This window comes from Macaca nemestrina, chromosome 10, assembly GCF_043159975.1.
Source record: "Macaca nemestrina isolate mMacNem1 chromosome 10, mMacNem.hap1, whole genome shotgun sequence".
Lineage (NCBI taxonomy): Eukaryota > Metazoa > Chordata > Mammalia > Primates > Cercopithecidae > Macaca > Macaca nemestrina.
The window spans coordinates 2,316,104-2,334,282 of NC_092134.1; the positions used below are offsets into that span (position 1 = coordinate 2,316,104).

Here is an 18,179-nt window from a genome sequence, read left to right on the forward strand (position 1 = left end):
GCCTTCCAGGTTCAAGCGATTCTCTTGCCTCAGCCTCCCAAGTAGCTGGGACTACAGGCATGCGCCACCACGCCCAGCTAATTTTTATAGTTTTAGTAGAGACGGGGTTTCACCATGTTAGCCAGGATGGTCTCAATTTCCTGACCTCAGGTGATCAACTCACCTCAGCCTCCCAAAGTGCTGGGATTACAGGTGTGAACCACTATGCCCAGCCAAATATGAGAATTTAAATGAAATGGATCAATTCTTTGATAGACACAATCTACTAAAACTCTCTCAGGAGAAACAGGTGATCTAGATAGTCCCATACCTATTAAAGAAACACAGTGAACACTTAATAAGTGTGCAAAACAAGCACGGCCCAGGTGGCTGCAGCCAACATCATAATTAGTGGTGAGAAACTGGACATTTTCCCTCTAAGACTGGGGACAAGGCAGGGATGTCCCCTCTTACCTGTTCAACTTTGTACTGCAAGTCCCGGGTAGTGCAGTAAGACGAGAAAAGGAAGTAGGAGACGTACAGATTGGGACAGAAGGAATGGAACTGTATTTATTTTTATTCATTTATTTTTTTGAGATGAAGTCTTACTCTGTCGTCCAGGCTGGCGTGCAGTGGTGTGATCTCAGCTCACTGCAACCTCCATCTCCTGGGTTCAAGTGATTCTCCTGCCTCAGCCTCTCCAGTAACTGGGACTACAGGTGTGTACCACCACGCCTGGCTAATTTTTGTATTTTTTGTTTTTTTTTGTTAGTAGAGATGGGGGTTCACTATGTTGCCCAGGCTGGTCTCAAACTCCTGACCTCAAGTGATCCACCTGCCTCAACCTCCCAAAGTGCTGGGGTTACAGGCATGAGCCACCATGCCTGGCCTCAAGAAAATTTTAAGCACAAAGTACAGTGAAGGCCGGATGTAGTGTGCCAGATCTCTAGTGCACACTCACCCAGTGTGCTGAGACTTTACATCATTGATTCACAGCTCCCTGTGCTCCCTCCCCAGCCCCCGGCAGCCACCACTCTCCTCTCTGCTTCTGTGAGGCGTCTGACGGTTTCAGAGACCTCATTTAAGTGGAATCATACAAGATTTATCCTTCTGAGACTGGCTTGTTCCACTGGTGCAATGGTAAGGTCCACGTCATGTTGCAGAACTGACGTCATTTGAAAGGCTGCATAGTATTCCATAGTGTGGATCGTGGACCATGTCTGGTGTATCCATTCATTCGTTGATGGACGTGACAGCTGTTTCCACACCTTGGCTATTCCAAACAGTGCTGCGTGAAGTCCACATTCTGTCTATGGAAGTCTTGCAGGGTGGGGAAGAGGGCAGTGGTGGGAAGCGTGTGCAGAAAGCAGGAGGTGGTCATTGTGAGCAGCGCACCTGGGCTGAGATGCACTGGGAAGAGGACATTGTGTGAGGCATTTGCAACAGCCCAGCCTCTTGTAACAGCCAGCTGGCCCCTACATGGCTGATAGCTATTGATCACGAAGCCAGCAGTGTCCTTAGCCCAGAGTACTGTACAAACAACCAAAGCTTGCTCAGAAAAGACTGGACAGTTCGACAAATAACTCAGACATTGACTACGGACGTCACTGGGGGGATTCTGCCATGAGTCCCTGTGACGGGATGGGCCAATATCCTCACCACTGACTGGACACCAAACCCCACCGGGCCTGGTCTGTCTTCCTCTGACATTGTTCAAGATAGACTGCTGCTCATTCCACACAGCGCCATCTTGTCCCCTCACAGTTTTCTGAGATCAGAATCATCATTTGCTGAAGATCCTGGTTTAGGAACATTCTAGATTATCTCTCGGGATGGCCTCATCCATGGTGTTGTGGGGGCTGCTTTCTCCAGGAAGCCCTCCTGCTTCCTGCTTTATCGAGGCCCTTTGGGAGGGGTTTGATCGCCCATGGCTCTTGGGACAGGGTCCTGTGTGTTCCCTGTATTCAGTCTGAAGAAACCTCCATCCATCATCTTTGTCACTTTAAACCGAACGTTGCATACCGGAGACCTACGCACAGGAGAAATAACTGGAAGATGTCACATAAACATACAGATCTCCAATTTGTCTTAAAGACTCAGAAGTTTCCTTTCTTAGGTGGCGACCCCCGTGGTGGCCTGGAGCAGGTCAGTGACTGTGTGCTCTTGAGTCCACCCCCTTCACTTCCTACTCTCCTCCATGGCCTCTGAAATTACGCCCCAGGCTCCCTTGCTGGGTGGCTGCAGGGAAGATCCATGCAGGAAGCCATGGATCTCCAGAGACTGGTGAGTGGGGCAGAGAAGGGCCAGGGCATTTCTCCTGCTGTCTCTGCTCAGAGCACCACTCATGCCTGTGGATCTCCTGTGGCCCCAGCTTTCCCTGGACAGCACCTTCTTCTGTGGCCCCAGCTCCCCCTGGACAGCACCTTCTTCTGCGGCCCCAGCTCCCCCTGGACAGCACCTTCTTCTGCGGCCCCAGCTCCCCCTGGACAGCACCTTCTTCTGCGGCCCCAGCTCCCCCTGGACAGCACCTTCTTCTGTGGCCCCAGCTTCTGGGGAGCAGCCCCGTCCCGGGCTCTCCCTACCCACCCAACCTATGGTGGTGGCTTCCTGCTGTGGTCTCTGGGGTGCCTCTCTATCATGGCTGAGTTGTGTCTCCCCATATCTATACGTTGAAGCCCTAACTCCTAGCACCTTAGCATGTGGCTGTATTTGGAGACAGGGTCTTTAAAGAGGTGATTAAATTAAAATAAGGTCATGAGGGCTGGCTCTGACCAATAGGGCCAGTGTTCTTATAAAGAAGAGATTAGGACACAGACATGCATGGAGGGATGAGGACGCAGGGAGAAGACGCCGTCTGTAAGCCGAGGAGAGAGGCCTCCGGAGGAACCAGCCCTGCTAACACCTGGATCCGGGACTTCCAGCCTCCAGAGCTGTGAGATAATATGCCTCTATTGTTTAAGCCACGCGTCTGCTGTATTTTGTTACGGCAGTCTGGACAAGCTCATATACTCACCGTCCTCTGTTTGGCAATGGGTATCAAGTTCCTCCTATTAAACTACCTAGTGTTTTCTTATTACTTTTATTATAGTAGAAGTAAGACAAAGTGAAATATCTTTAATCCTATGTGTCTATCAAAAGCCGGAAGATACGAGACCCCAGGGGGGACATGTGTCTCTCGCTCGGTGTTGACCTTCCATGTGACCTGCTTGGTCCCTGGTCAGCATCTGACTTTGCAAACCCTGATGTAAGCTTTCACCTGTTCCGCTAAAGCAGTATCAAGAAAGATGAGCGCTTTTTATTTGAGTTTATTGGGTTTCCTGATGAGCCGGGTAAACTGATGCTGGTTTCATCACTGGGGCCTTCTCTGTAATTGGTGGGACACACACAGTTTTGAAATTTCCGTACCAATGGAAAAAAAGTCAAAAATGCCTCTACTGCTCCTTGTTCATGAACATGGGTCTCCTCTGCTTTTAGGTGAAATATTCTCTTCTCTGTTTTTTCACGTAATCAAGGAGATGAAACAATTCAGAGCCGTCTAAGGCCATCAGAAATGTCTCCAGCCAATCTCTTTCAGGGCTTACCTGTGCTTCGCTATGTTGGGCTTCAAGCCATTCTCTTTGTAAATTTTTGGAGACGTTCCGAAGTCTGTAAACAGCTCTTACCTTGTTCTTAAAGGGACTGAAGGAAAACACACACACTCTAAGCAGAAGGAAGATAAAATAAGAGAAACTGTGTCTTGGGGACTTTCAGGCTTGAACGTGAGGTCTTTGTAGATGTGAGCACAGGGGCTGAGCCCAATGAAGCGCCAGGCACGTGGGTTCTAAGTGGCTTTTTGCTCCTCTGGGGAAGTGTATTAAGAATGATGCGTCGAAACAGCCAGTGGCCAGCGTGTGCCCTGCCCTTTCCCAGGTTCCTTCTCTGCAGGGCAGCTGCCTTCTTGTTGGCTGTTATGAAATGATTTCATCCCGGAGCCAGTGGAGAATTGTGATGTTTGACTTTGCGCTCTGCTGGGATGACTGTTAGAGCCAGCTTTTAAAAACAGCAGACACCAGGCCACGTTGCTCTGCCCAGATCCCTCCGATGACTCTTGTCTTGCTCACAGTGAAGCTGGAGTTCTTGCAGCATCTAAAAGCCACACCGTCTGGCTTCCCTCCCTCCCTCCCTCCCTCCCTCCCTCCCTCCTTTCTTCCCTCCTTTCTTCCTTCCTTGTAACCCAGCCATGCTGGCCTCTGTGGTTCCTCAGACACGCTGTACATCTCCTCTTGGGGCCTGTGTCCTCACCGTTCCCTCCACCAGGCACACGTTCCTCGTGCACACCGGCTTCCTCATTCCCCAGATCACTCCCTCCACGGCCACCTTCCCAGACCCTCCCGGGGCACCCCAGGCCCATCTCTTCCCCAGACCCCTGTTTCTTAGCACTAAGTGTAACTGCCTTGCCAGTATTGATTGGTATTTGTTTACTGTTTGCCTTTCCGTCCTGAGCACAGAGGCCTGGTGAGAGCAGGGGTCCTGTCAGTGTCTCTGCTGAACTCTGAGCACCACGGGCAGTGCACGGCACAGAGTCAGTGCTTGGAAAGATGTCCTGATGGAATGACCCCATCTTTTAAGTACAGAGGCCAGGCAGCTCCTCAAATCAGCCCTGAGGCACGGGAAGCCCTGCTGTCCTGCATCTGCTCTGCAGGCTGAGCAACCCGGGCGGGAAGAACGCCTGGAGGCAGTGTCAGCATAGGGAACCTTCTGTACCCCAGCCACAGAGTCCGCAGCACGAGAACCTTCTCCACTCCAGCCACAGCGGCCGGCCTGTCTCTCCCCCTTTCTTCCTCTCTTTCTTTCTTCTTCTTCAACTTCTGCTCCTCTTTCTCCTCCTCCTCCCCCTCCCTACCCCGTCACACCCACCCCTGCTGGAGGTGGAGGAAGGCCTGTCCCACCTGCAGAGGGAGACCAGGTGTGCGCTGTGTGATGGGACGCACGCCCCGTCAGCATTGCCTGAACTCGGGGGTAAGTTGCCCAAGTAGCTGGGCCCAGTGGTTCAGGCTTTCTTGCTGTGCCCTGAAGGACTGTTTCTGTTTTTCTTAGGTTTTGAAAGTAACCTTTATTTTTAAAAAGTTAATGTATGTGTTATAGGAAACTGAAAAACACAAGAAGCAAGAGCAGAGTCACCCACAGCCACAGCAGTGTACGGCGGGACGTGGGACTGTGATTTTCTAGCACAGAAAGCTGCTGGGCAGCAGCCCCGGGACGTGGAGCCGTTGCTCAGACAGGCTCAGCGGGAGCTGCTTTGGCTACTGGGAAAGGTGTCTCCGGGGGGAGTGTGAGTGCAAGTGTGTGTCAGTGCGAGTGTGTGACTGCGAGTGTGACTACCACTGTGAGTGTGTGAGCGTGTGAGTGCAAGTGTGTGTCAGTGCGAAGTGTGAGTGTGTGAGTGCGAGTGTGTGAGTCCAAGTGTGTGTGAGTGCAAGTATGAGTGCAAGTGAGTGTGTGTGTGCACGAGTGTGTGAGTGCGAGTGTGTGTGTGAGTGCAAGTGTGTGAGTGTGAGTGTGTGATTGCGAGTGTGTAAGTACGAGTGCATGAGTGTGAGTGCGAGTGTGTGAGTGTGAATGCGAGTGCGCTCTCAAAAAAGTTATGTCATCTGCAATCAGAGATAATTTGACTTCCTCTCTTCCTGTTTGGATGCCCTTCCTTTCTTTCTCTTGCCTGATTGCTTTGGCTAAGAATTCCAGTACTTTGTTGGATAGGAGTAGTGAGAGAGGGTATCCTTGTGCTGGTTTGTCTTGTGCTGGTTTTCGAGGGGAATGCTTCCAGATTTTGCCCATTCAGTTTGATGTTGGCTGTGAGTTTGTCATAGATGGCTCTTATTATTTTGAGGTATGTTCCTTCAATACCTAGTTTATTGAGAGTTTTTAACATGAATGAATGTTGAATTTTATTGAAAGCCTTTTCTGTGTCTATTGAGATAATCACATGGTTTTTGTTTTTAGTTCTGTTTATGTGATGAATCATATTTACTGATTTGTGTATGTTGAAACAACCTTGCATCCCAGCGATGAAGCCTACTTGATCATGGTGGATTAGCTTTTTGATGTGCTGCTGGATTTGGTTTGCAAGTATTTTGTTGAGGATTTTTGCGTTGATGTTCATCAAGCATATTGGCCTAAAGTTTTCTTTTTTTTGTTTCTGTTTCTGCCAGGTTTTGGCATCATGGTGATGCTGTCCTCATAGAATGAGTTGGGGAAGAGTCCCTCCTGCTCAGTATTTTGGAATAGTCTCTGTAGGAATAGTAGCAGCTCTTCTTTGCACAGCTAGTAGAATTTGGCTGTAAATCCATCAGATCCTGGGCTTTTTTTGGTTGGTTGGCTATTTATTACTGATTTAATAAATCAGAGCTCATTATTTGTCTGTTCAGGGAACCCATTTCTTCCTGGTTGAGTCTTGGGAGGTTGTATGTGTCCAGGAATTTATCCATCTCTTCTCAGTTTTCTAGTTTGTGTGCATAGAGGTGTTCATAGTAGTTTCTGATGATTATTTTTATCTCTTTGAGGTCAGTGGTAATATTTCCTTTGTCATTTATAATTGTATTATTTGCGCCTTCTCTCTTCTTTTTTATTAGTCTAGTTAGTGTCCTATTTATCTTACTTATTTTTTCAAAAAACCAACTGCTGGATTAGTCGATCTTTTGAATGGTTTCCTTGTGTCTTGGTTTCCTTCAGTTCAGCTCTGATTTTTGTTATTTCTTGTCTTCTGCTAGCTTTGGGGTTGTTCTTGTTTCTCTAATTCTTTCAGTTGTGATGTTAGGTTGTTAATTTGAGATTTTTCTAACTTTTTGATGTTATAAATACTTTAGTGCTATGAATTTCCCTCTTAACACTGCATTAGCTGTGTCCCCAACATTCTGGTATGTTGTATGCATTACTTGATTGCATTAGTTTCAAGTAACTTCTTGATTTCTTCCCTAATTTTATTATTTATCCGAAAGTGATTTCCATGTAATTGCATGGTTTCGAGCAATTTTTTTAGTCTTGACTTCTATTTTTGTTGTGATGTGGTTTGAGAGTGTGTTTGGTATGACTTCAGTTCTTTTGAATTTGTTGAAGATTGTTTTATGTCCAATTATGTCATTGATATATGCCATGTGGCAATGAGAATAATGTATATTCTGTTGTTTTGGGGTGGAGAGTTCTGTAGAGGTCTATCAGATCCATTTGGTCCAATGTTGAGTTCAGGTGAATATCTTTGTTAGTTTTCTGCCTTGATGGTCTGTCTAATACTGTCAGTAGAGTGTTGAAGTCTTCTACTATTATTGTATGGCAGTCTATGTCTCTTTGTAGGTCTCTAAGAACTTGCTTTATGGATCTGGGTGCTCCTGTGTTGGGTGCATATATACTTAGGATAGTCAGGTCTTCTTGTAGAATTAAACACTTTACCATTATGTAATGTTGCCTTTTTTTTTATCTTTGTTGGTTTGAAGTAGGTTTTTCTGAAATGAGGATCACAACCATTGCTTTTTTCTGTTTTTAATTTGCTTGGTAGATTTTCCTCCATCCCTTTATTTTGAGCCTATGGGTGTCATTATGTGTGAGATAGGTTCCCTGAAGACAGCATACCATTGGGTCTTGCTTTTTTACACAACTTGCCGTTCCGTGCCTTTTAGGTGGGGCATGTAGCCCATTTACATTCAAGGTTAGTATTCATATGTGTGGATTCAATCCTGTCATTGTGTTGTTAGCTACTTATTATGCTGGCTTGTGTGTGGTTGCTTTATAGCAACACTTGTCTGTGTGTTTAAGTGTGTTTTTATATCAGCTGGTAGTGGTCTTTCCTTTCTATATTTAGTGCTCCTTTCAAGATCTCTTGTAAGGCAGGTCTGGTGGTAAATTCCCTCAACATCTGCTGATCTGAAGAGGATCTTATTTCTCCTTTGCTTATGAAGCTTAGTTTGGCTGGACATGAAAATCTTGGTTGAATATATATTTTTTTTCTTTAAGAATGTTGAATATAGGCCCCCAATCTCTTCAGGCTTGTAGAGCTTCAGTTGAGAGGTCCACTGTTAGCCTGATGGGGTTCCCTTTGTGGGTGACCTGCCCTTTCTCTCTAGCTGCCTAAAAAAAACATTTAAGCCTTCAATAATAACTTTAAAAAGCCAATTTTGATCATCATGCTAGAAGAAAGAGTTTTCTTTCTGTTCTCTCCAAGAAAACAAAATTATAAAATCATTGTCATCTGGAGAAGTAATAAAAGATTATACAGACAAACAGTGTTAAAAATAAATATTACTCAAATATTATAAGGTGATAGGTCGCCCAATTACCCTGATTTTATTTTTATATTTGCATGAATGCATCAAATTAGCACACGTACCCCTAAATTATGTACATTTATCATGTATCAATAAAAACAATATTATAGTAGAGTCTTAGGCAGTTAATTACAATAAATATATGCTATTTTTCTGGATTTTGTGATATTTATGGAATTTGTCAGCATTTTAAAATCTGGAATTTGTTGTGATTTACTTCCTTATTCTCGATAAATGATCATTTGTATATTTTGTATTGGTGTTCTCTATGTTTTATTTTTCTTAACTAGGGCTCCCCACATTATATAAACTCCAGGCCCAACAAAATTGGACCCACAACTGAATCTGAAATATGTGTTGCAAATATGTTATCTCAGTTGTAGCCAATCTTTTGGTTTTATTTGTGGCATTTTCCCACTGTGCAGAAGTTTACATTTCCATGTAATCAGATTTAATCAGCATTTCTTTTTCTTGTTCCTGGGTTTTCTTAGAAAGTCCTTCTTCATTTGACAATAATGAAAAAAATGCATAATTTTTCTAGAACATCTAGTTTTTCTTTTATATGTTTAAATACTTGCTTGATCTGGAATTAACTTATGTGTAAGAACTTTCTCTCTTAATTATCCTGTATTCTGACCATTATTTATTGAATATTCTATATTTTCTTATTGATTATAAGTACTATTTTATCATATATTAAATTCTCATATGTAATTGGATTTCTTTATGGACCACCCAGTTTGTTCTATGGGTCTGTCTGTTCATGTACCAGGACAAAACAATTTTAATTATATATTTATAATACATTTTTAATGTCTGGTAAAACTAGTTTTCTTTCATTACTTTTTCTTGCCTTCAGCAAAATGTCTGGGTTATACTTTTGTGCTTATATTTCCATACTAAGTTTAGAATCGGCTTCCAGAGGTCTGGAAAAAATCTTGCCTTTGTAATCATATTAAATGTTAAGGTTGATTTCAGGAGAATTTTATAAAATTTAAGGACCCTCTCCTAGTGTGGGGTTGACTTTTTTTTTTTTTTTTTTTGAGACGGAGTCTCGCTTTGTTGCCCAGGCTGGAGTGCAGTGGCCGGATCTCAGCTCACTGCAAGCTCCGCCTCCCGGGTTTACACCATTCTCCTGCCTCAGCCTCCCGAGTAGCTGGGACTACAGGTACCCGCCACCGCGCCCGGCTAGTTTTTTGTATTGGGGTTGGCTTTTCTTTTTGCTCAATTTTTCTTTAATTTTTTCTTCAGTTTTCTTCATATATATCTTACACATTTCTAGGCATGCCTTTCTTTTTGTATGCTATTATAAATGGAATTTTTTCCCCTTCCATTATACTTTCTACCTGATTATTGCTTTTATATAGGAAAGCTATTGATTTTTACATATTAGCTTTGTTCCTCCAAAATAATATGCAATAATATACAAATATATATTTGCTGGAACCAAAAATAATATACTATTCTATCCAATTATGGAATATATGTAGAGTTCTCTTTTTTTTTTTTTTTTGAGACAGAGTCTTGCTCTGTCACCCAGGCTGGAGTACAGTGGTGTGATCATGGCTCACTGTGACCTTCACCTCCTGGGCTTAGGTGATCCTTCCACCTCAGCCCCCAAGTAGCTGGGACTACAGACATGAGCCATCACACCTGTCTTAAGTTTTTGTATTTTTTGTAGAGACAGGGTTTTACCATGTTGGTCTCAAACTCCTGAGCTCAAGTGGTCTTCCCACCTCAGCCTCCCAAAGTGTTGGAATTACAGGCATGAGCCATCATGCCAGACCTATTCTATCCTCTCCTATGCAATTCTTATTTGTAACAGTTTTTCTGCGATTGGTTTATCTGGATTTCCAAGTAGATCATCATATCATCTCCAATACTGCCTAGTTTTTAGACCTTTCTGACTACCCCACTACTTGTAAACAGGGCAGGTTTTTCTGAGAGATGTTCCTATCTGAGTGGTGCACTTATGGTGAACACCCAACTTCAAAAGGCTACTTGAAAGGATTTAGGGGGCTGCACTTAGCCGCCGGCCTTGGAATTGGCCTCATAGAAAACTTGCTGTGCTTTGTGAAAGCTCGGGCCCGCAGAGGCGCTGATGTTCAGTGTCAGCACAGACCTATTATTAGCTGTCCAGGGACAGGAGATTCCACTTTAATGCTGAGCCTTCAGAACTACGTTGCAAACAAAATGACTGGCATTTTCTCAGACAGCAGTTCCAAGTGGAAACGGCCCAGTTGTGCTGTCTCCATACGAAGGGCTGGAAAACTCTGTGAATGGCGGTTACGCAGCTTTGCATCTGACATTTCCTGACATCTGGCAAACACTGGTTCCATCCAGGACCAGATAAAACAAATGGTGCCTTATTCACAGGAGTCTAACAGCCTCACAGAGCCGGTGAGTAACAACGCCTTTGTGTGGACTGTGTCCGGCCCAGAGCTAGCAGGTTGCCTGTAACAAGCGCTGGAGGAGGTCAGCACTTCTGATTCCGTCACCGAAACTGGTCCCCACCACGGCAGCTCACTTTTCAGAACCGGCCAGCTCCTTCCTGCTGGGTTGAACACATCCTCATTCTTCACAGGCACAGAATGGCTTCATCTGGATTGTTAGTTACCTAAGAGCACACCTATGAAAGTCTCTGTTTTGTTACATTTTTTTCAGTATTTTATGCACAAAATTTACCTAATTTTTGTGAAGTTAGAACATAACACCAAGAAACGGAATCCTGCATTATTTTTCTTTTCTTTTCTTTTCTTTCCTTTTTTCTTTTCTTTTCTTTTTCTTTTTCTTTTTTTTTTTTTTTTTTTTGAGGCAGGGTCTCACTCTGTCCCCCAGGCTGGGGTGCAGTGGAGCAGTCACAGCTCATTGCAGCTTTGACCCCCCTGGGCTCGAGCGATCCTCCCACCTCAGCCTCCTGAGTAGCTGGGACCACAGGCATGCACTGCCATGCCCAGCTAAGTTTTGTATTTTTTGTAAAGATGGGGTCTCGCTATGTTGCCCAGGCTGGTCTAGAACTCCTAGGCTCAAGTGATCCTCCCACTCTGGCCTCCCAAAGTGCTGGGACTACAGGCATGAGCCACTGCGCCTGGCCTTGCATTCTGTTTCTGATTTGACCACGTGTCTCTTGGCAGCTACAGTCAACTCTTTGGTCTCAAGTTGTCCGGTCAACACAGTGGGCTCCTCATGCCGAGACCCATGACCTGCAGCCCCACACATGTGAGATGCCGCGGATGACAGTGCAGCCGTGACAGACTCGGCGGGGCTGGCGCAGTCAGCAATGACCCTGTTTGGGGCCCAGCATCTCTGAATGGAAACATTTTTTGCAGCTTGTTTGTTTTAGAACCTTGGCTTTTCGGCCTATATAATCCATGGCATTCCTTAAAAATTAATTTCCTCTCTGCTGAGAAAATAGAGGTGGAGAGTCATTTTCATGCCACCGAATGACCTTTTAAAAGAGTGAGTCCTTTCTAAGGGCTTTATTTCCTTCTGTCAAATGTTTCATTCGTCCCCCAGAGGAGCCCGTGAAGTAGACATTAGGTGATAAGCAGACACGATCATTTTACAGATATGGGAAAAGACTGACCTGCTCCAGGCCACACAGATGGAGTCAGGAAGGCGCAGACTGGGTCAGTGGGGTCCAATGCACAGGTGCTTTGTACGGTCTTGTCATATGTTTTTATGGAGGTAAAGTTCACATCACATAAAATTAACCATCTTAAAGCGAACAACTCAGCGGCATTTAATACATTCATCGTCTTGTGCAACTGCCACCTCTCTCTTGTTCCAAAGCGTTCTCACCACCCCAAAGGAAACCCCACTCCACTAAGGAGTCACTCCTCATCTCCTCTCCTCCTAGCCCTTAGCAAGCACCAGTCTCCTTTCTGTCTCTATGAATTTGCCTATTTGGGGTATTTCATAGAAATGGGCTCATATGATAGATGGGCTTTGTGTCTGGCTTCTTTCCCCAGCATGGTGCTGTCAAGGTCCAGCCATGTGATAGCATGAATCAGTACTTCATTCCCTTTTCCTGGCTGAATAATATTCCATTGTATGGATATGCCACATTGTGTTACCCCGTTGATGGGCACTTGCATCATTTCCACCCTTTGCCTGTTGAGAGCAGCGCAGCTGTGAACCTGTGTGTACAAGTATCTGGTAACCAGTTCCTTCCGTGATTTTCTGCAGTCTTGCAGTTTCTGTGACCTGATAACTCTGCTGCAGGGTGAAAAGGAATCATCTGTGGTTTGCCACCTACTCCTGGATACGGCGCGTATCTCTTTGTTCCATGCACAGAGGCTGGGGCTACTCTACACAGGGCTTGAAGGCAGCCTCCAGTCTTGCAGGCAAATTCAGAGGCATATAATTGAAAGCCTATCCGGGAGGCCAGAATGGATCCTGACTGGGAAAACTCGCTGGACCCGTCTGTCACAGTGTTGAAAAAGTTGTCTCGGAAAGAGGCTTCCTCTGGCTGTCTAGGTTTGAGACCATTGCAGTTCCTTTAAGATCACAAGCAAAAACCACGGTGATGGGAGGATGCATTGGCTTTACTAAGGAGCCCATTTTTTAAAAACTTGTAAAGCGAGTCTAATTGGAGAAGCAGCAGAAAGCACCTCAGGAGAAGTCCTTCCTTTTTGTACAAAGGACTGGTGGTGAGCCCTTCCTTGGACTTCTTGTGTCCTACACTGCAGTCTTGTCCCTGCACAGGGCCATCATTAGTAGGAGCCCTCAGAGCCTCAGTTAGGGTATGTGGAGCCCAAATTACCATAGGGGTTTTCCTTTGCATGAGCTACCTGATTTCGCACCTTTCAAAAACAAGCATGGGATTTTCACCCAGGGGAGGAAGCACGTGTGTGAAGTCCGTGCATGTTTCCCAGGGTTTTTTCCCTCCTGCACCACCTGGTTGCTAGGTAGCGGGTGTATCTGTGCCACCACCTGAAGTTCTGTGGGAAGGGGGAACCCTCGGGGCCACTGGAGGCTTGCGGTGGGGAGGGGAGCCAGACAGGAGAGCAAAGACCCAGGCAGCTTCAGTCGCTCCTCTTCATCACTTAATTCTGAGGGCGCTTGAGTTTCCGAGCTTCCTGGAGTAGAGCCCAGGGCATCTTTCACCTTGATGTGCTGATTGGTTGCCTGTCGGTTGCAGGAGTCCCCCGGCGTCCTGCAGGGAAGATCTTGTGCTGTTTTCCCAGGGACGGAGGGAAAAGCACCAACCCCAAGCCCTGTGTGGCTGAGAGCTGTTTGCCTCCGTCTCTGTCCGAGCTTTTCACCACAGCTCTGTGAAAGAGAAACTGGCAGTGAGGGGTATAGCCATCTTGGTGTGTGTGTGTGTGCACGTGTGTGTGCATGTGTATTTGTGTGCATGTGTGTGTGCCTGCGTTCAAACACTGACGTTTCATAGGCTCTGGTTACTGCTGCATGGCGGATGATCCTCTCTCTCTCTCTCTCTCTGGCTCTCGCTGTCTCTCCCTCCCTCTCGACCTGCTTGCCTGCCTGCAGAAAACTAATGAATCATGTCTAGCTGAATGCAAGCAGTGCAGACACACCAATGCCCTGCAATGTTGACTGGGCGCCGCCTCTGCCTGCCTCTCGCTCCCTGTCTCTCCCTCTGCTGCTCTCTCCATCCCTCTCTCCCTCTCCCCCTCCTCCCTCCTCCCTCTCTCCCTCTTCCCCTCCTCCCTCTCTCCCTCTCGCCCCCAGTTTGTAATCTGACACAGTACACTGCAGTTGTCTCCGGGTGAACCTCGGGAGCCTTGGCACAGCTCGCTTCTAAAGGTAGGCTGAGATTTATTTTTTTCTCCTAAAAATAGCTTGCCGTCTCCCCTCGCCTTTCTGCACCTGAGCTGCAGCGGCGATGATCACAGGGGGTTAGCCGGAAACTCTTTGCCCAGACAAAGTTTATTTTGCAGTGGATGGAGAATGCCCTTCAGCGTGGGGTCCGGGGACGCTGGGTGCGGGGAGCAGCGGCTCGCCCTGCTGGCATCTTGGTGCTGCCTGGAATTCAGGATCGTCTCGGAAGGGAAGGGCTGACCGACTTCTTCCTGGGTGCCGGGTGTCAGCTGCAGGGGTGCTGTGGCTCTGTCATCCCCCCACCTCAGGCTTTTCAGAAAAGCCCCTCCAGGCAAAGTTTGGCACCCGATGGACACAGTCCCGCTCGCCTGGGGAGTGCGCCCCGGGCGTCTCAGACAGCAGCGGCTCAGGGCCTGGACTTGTCTTCTTGCGGGTGGGGTGGAGTGGGGAAGGGGCCGTGGGACAAACACATCAGAGTCCCCAGCTCGGCTCAGGTGCAAATGCACAAAGCCAGCAGCCTGCACCCAGGAATCTGTCAATTCACGTCCCATGGACTGACTCGAATAATGTGTTTGTCAAAACAGATGTTCCCTGGCAAAGTGTGTGCATGCATGCGTGTGTCTGTGTGACCAGTGTGCGCGGGCTGCTGGCTGGGGGCAGACTCTCCCAGTGGAAACCGTATTTCACTGAGAAAGGCAGGGTGTCCGGGACCACCTGCCCAGGAGCTTAGGTCTGGGTAGGTCCAGGTGGGGGCCCGGACATCTGTCAGCAGAGGCCTTGGTGGAAGGAGCCTCCCTCCTGTGCCCGGGGAGTGCACGCTGGGGTTGGGGTCAGGGCTGGCTGGGGTCGGGGTCAGGGCTGGCTGGAGGGGGGAGGGAGGGAGGACTGCTTCACCTCCCGGCCTGGTCACTGGCCCCAGGGGAGGCAGGGGTGCTGGCTCCATGCCTGCGTGGCCGCTGGGTCCCTGCAGGTTCTTAGGGTGAGCAAGGAGGGAGGGAAGGGGGCCCTGTCCAGCCCCATATTTCTCTCACGGAGGAGCCCTGAAGGAGACTGTGCTCATGAGGGAAAAAACCCCACTTCATCCAGGGAGGGAGAAATGTCACAGATGGAGCAGGCCTGAGAGGAGAGAGAGCGGCTCCCTCTGAAATGGAAGATGGGTGGGAAGAGGAGGTGTCTGGGCTCCCGGGCCCTGTGGCAGGCCGGGCTGCTGGCAGCCTTGTCGGGCTCCGGGCTCCGAGCAGGAGCGGGCAGGGGAGGGAGCTGGTGTGCAGGCTCACTCGCCCGGTGTCTACAGGGAACAGTGGGGGAAGGCTGTAAAAATCACCACCTCCCCCACGCACATGGCCCCTCCCTGGCTCCCTCCCAGCCTTGCTGGGCTGTCCCGGAATTAGCTTCAGACTCAGCCCCCGCTGGGCTGTGGGGTCTTGGCTTGTGGTGTGAGACATGATCCCAAGCTCCCAGTGGGATGGGCAGGGTCTGACCGGCTCCGGAGGTTCCTCAGGGGGGGCGTGGTGAGGGGAAGGCAGGCGGGCACCCCTTCTGCAGTGGGGGGTGGTGGGCCGTGACTGGGGTCGAGGGCTGTGCCATGGCCATATGGCAGCTGCCTGGGGCCCAGAGTGGAGCCCTTGCAGGTTATTTCAGGGAAGGCGCTGGCGGCCGCTATTCCCCTATACCCCTTCTGAGAGGATGGCAATCTGGGTCAGGGAGAGGGTGGCACTGCCCACGTGCCCGGGAGACAGGAAGATGCTGGCGCTGTGGGGGCCGCTCCCCACTCAGGAGGCAGGCGCCACGCAGCCCTCCCCGGGGCATAGCAGCTGGCCTCCCCCGTGCTGCAAGCCCGGCAGAGAAACCCAAGCCTGCAGAGTCTGGGGGTGGGCGTGTGTGGTGCGGAAGCTTCCCAGGTGCAGCCGGACTGAGAGCTCCTATTGAAGATGAAAAGACAAGGTGGGCCCTACACTGTGGCTTTCAGTTTCATCTCTTTGGTCCCTTGCGCTGTTGGTGCCTGGAAGAGACCAGCGTGTACTCAGGGGGTGGGAGGAGAGGCAGGATCTGGCTCTTTCCCGAGCTTGCTTCGCTTTCCATTTCAAATCCACCCCCTGCCACATTTGTATTTTTGGAGTCCGGTTGAAGTTTTAATTGGAGCAGTGATTCTCACGCGTTGGTGAGCGCTGGCATCCTGGCAGGTAGGTTAAGGGGCTACAAGTCTCAGATCTTCTGATCCAGCAGGTCTGGGGAGGGGCCGGGAATCTGCATTCCCACGCAGTCCCAGGGGAGGTGGAGGCATCCAGGGACCCCGCTTTGAGAATCCTTGAATACAGCGTGACCAGGGGATGCTTTACGCATCTCTGGGACATGTCCTCAGCTCTCTGCTGGCCTTTGGCTGAGGTCATACATGGGGGGTGCTTTACGCATCTCTGGGACATGCCCTCAGCTCTCTGCTGGCCTTTGGCTGAGGTCATACCTGAAGCCGAGTGCGCCTCATAGGTTGGTCTAGACCCGCAAGCGCTAAACCTCAGGGACCAGAGGGCCTCGCCCGCTTGGGAGTTTCATTTGTGTCCAGGAGTCTCCTTAGGGCACGGCAATGAGCATCTGTTCCAGGTGGGCGGATACTCAACGGCTGAATGCTTCCGTGTTTCCCACGTCTGCCCGAAGGTTTGGAATCTGTGTGGTGCTGGGAACCTGGGGGAGAACCGGGTCGGCTGTGCTGGTCTGTTGTTGATCAACCAGAGCTGCTGATTCCAGAAAACTCTGTTTTTCACTCGCCTCATCCCTTGTAGATAGTGGTAGTGCATGGCTTAGTTCCTCAGTTTCTCTTTTGACTTTCACCCATTTGAAAAGCTGACTGATCACCTGTGGGGTGGGAGGAGGCCTGCAACCAGCTGAGGGCACCTGTGTCTCTTGTTGGTGATGCTGGTGCCACCAACCTTGGGTGCAAAGGTTTCGCTGAACCATACTCCTCAGTCCTCCCTCCCTCCTCCTTCCCTCCTTCCCTCCCTCCCTTCTTCCCTCCCTCCCTCCCTCCTTCCCTTCCTTCCTTCCTTCCTTCCTTCCTTCCTTCCTTCCTTCCTTCCTTCCTTCCTTCCTTCCTTCCTTCTCTCACTCTTTTGTTCTTTTCTTTCAGTCTCTATCCCTTCTTCCCTTTCTCTCCTTTTCTCTCCCTCTTTGTTTTTTCTTTCCCTTTCTCTCTGTCTCTCTCCTTCCCTCCCTCCCTCCCTTGCTCCTCCTCTCCCTCTCTCAGTCTCTCTTTCTGACCCTCCCCTCCTTGTGTCCACCACTGGGCCACGCTCCTGTGTGGATCCATCTTTCCTTGAAGAAAATCTCCCAGGTCACGCCCTGCATGATGGCATTTCAGTCAAGGAAGACCACGCATACTGTGGTGGCCGTGTGCGATTAGAACAGACCTGAAAGACCCCTATCCCGGTGTGGCTGTCGCAGCAGCTCAGCTTGAAGCTTTACTCGCACGTGTTGAGTGACGATGGTGCGGGTGAACCCACCGTACTGCCTGGCGTGTGAACGTCCAGCACATACGGTCATGCACAGACATGATATTTGATGATAAGAAATGACTGTGATACTGGCTTATGGATTTACTGTAACTTTTATCATGATTTTAGAATGTATTCTTTCTACTTACTAAACAAAAGTGAGCTGTGAAACAGCCTTCAGCAGGTCCTTCGGGAGGGATCCGGAAGCAGGCACGGCCATCGTGGGAGGCGACCGCACCCCGTGCATTATTCCGCTGGAAACCTCCCAGCGGGATAGGAACGTGCGGGTGGAAGGCGGTGATGTGATGATGCTGGCCCCGGGGAGGCCCAGGCGAATGTGTGTTTTTGTGTCTTAGCTTTTAACAACAAAGTTTAAAAAGCAAACAAACAAACAGAATCAAATAGGGAAAAGTAAATAGATGAGGCTATAAAGAAAGAAACTATTTTTGTATAGCTCTACACTGTGTGTTTTAAGTGAAGTATTATTACAAAAGAGTCCAACAGGTAAAAAATTAAGAAATGTATAAGGCAATGAAGTAAGCTGAGGGTAGTTATGGAAGAAAGAATAATAGTTTTGTATAAATTTAGCATAGTCTAAGTGTGCAGCCTTTATAGGGTCTACAGACATGTACGG

The 18,179-nt window shown here is 48.4% G+C and overlaps 1 protein-coding gene across 14 annotated transcripts in view; it reads left to right on the plus strand.

Moving 5' to 3' along the window:
* Positions 1 to 18,179, plus strand: part of LOC105490530 (RIMS binding protein 2) — a 404,804-nt gene that overhangs the window by 50,058 nt on the left and 336,567 nt on the right. For 4 of the 14 annotated variants that reach the window (XM_011756267.3, XM_011756265.3, XM_071070792.1 and 1 more), the window contains exon 1: positions 13,633 to 14,045. The exons of 4 other annotated variants lie outside the window; for them this stretch is intronic. The gene's annotated coding sequence lies outside the window, so the exon portion shown is untranslated. Of the gene's footprint in view, positions 1 to 13,467; positions 13,575 to 13,624; positions 14,046 to 18,179 lie in introns of those variants that run through there. 6 more of the 14 variants (XM_071070777.1, XM_071070778.1, XM_024795658.2 and 3 more) reach the window with 4 other exon arrangements.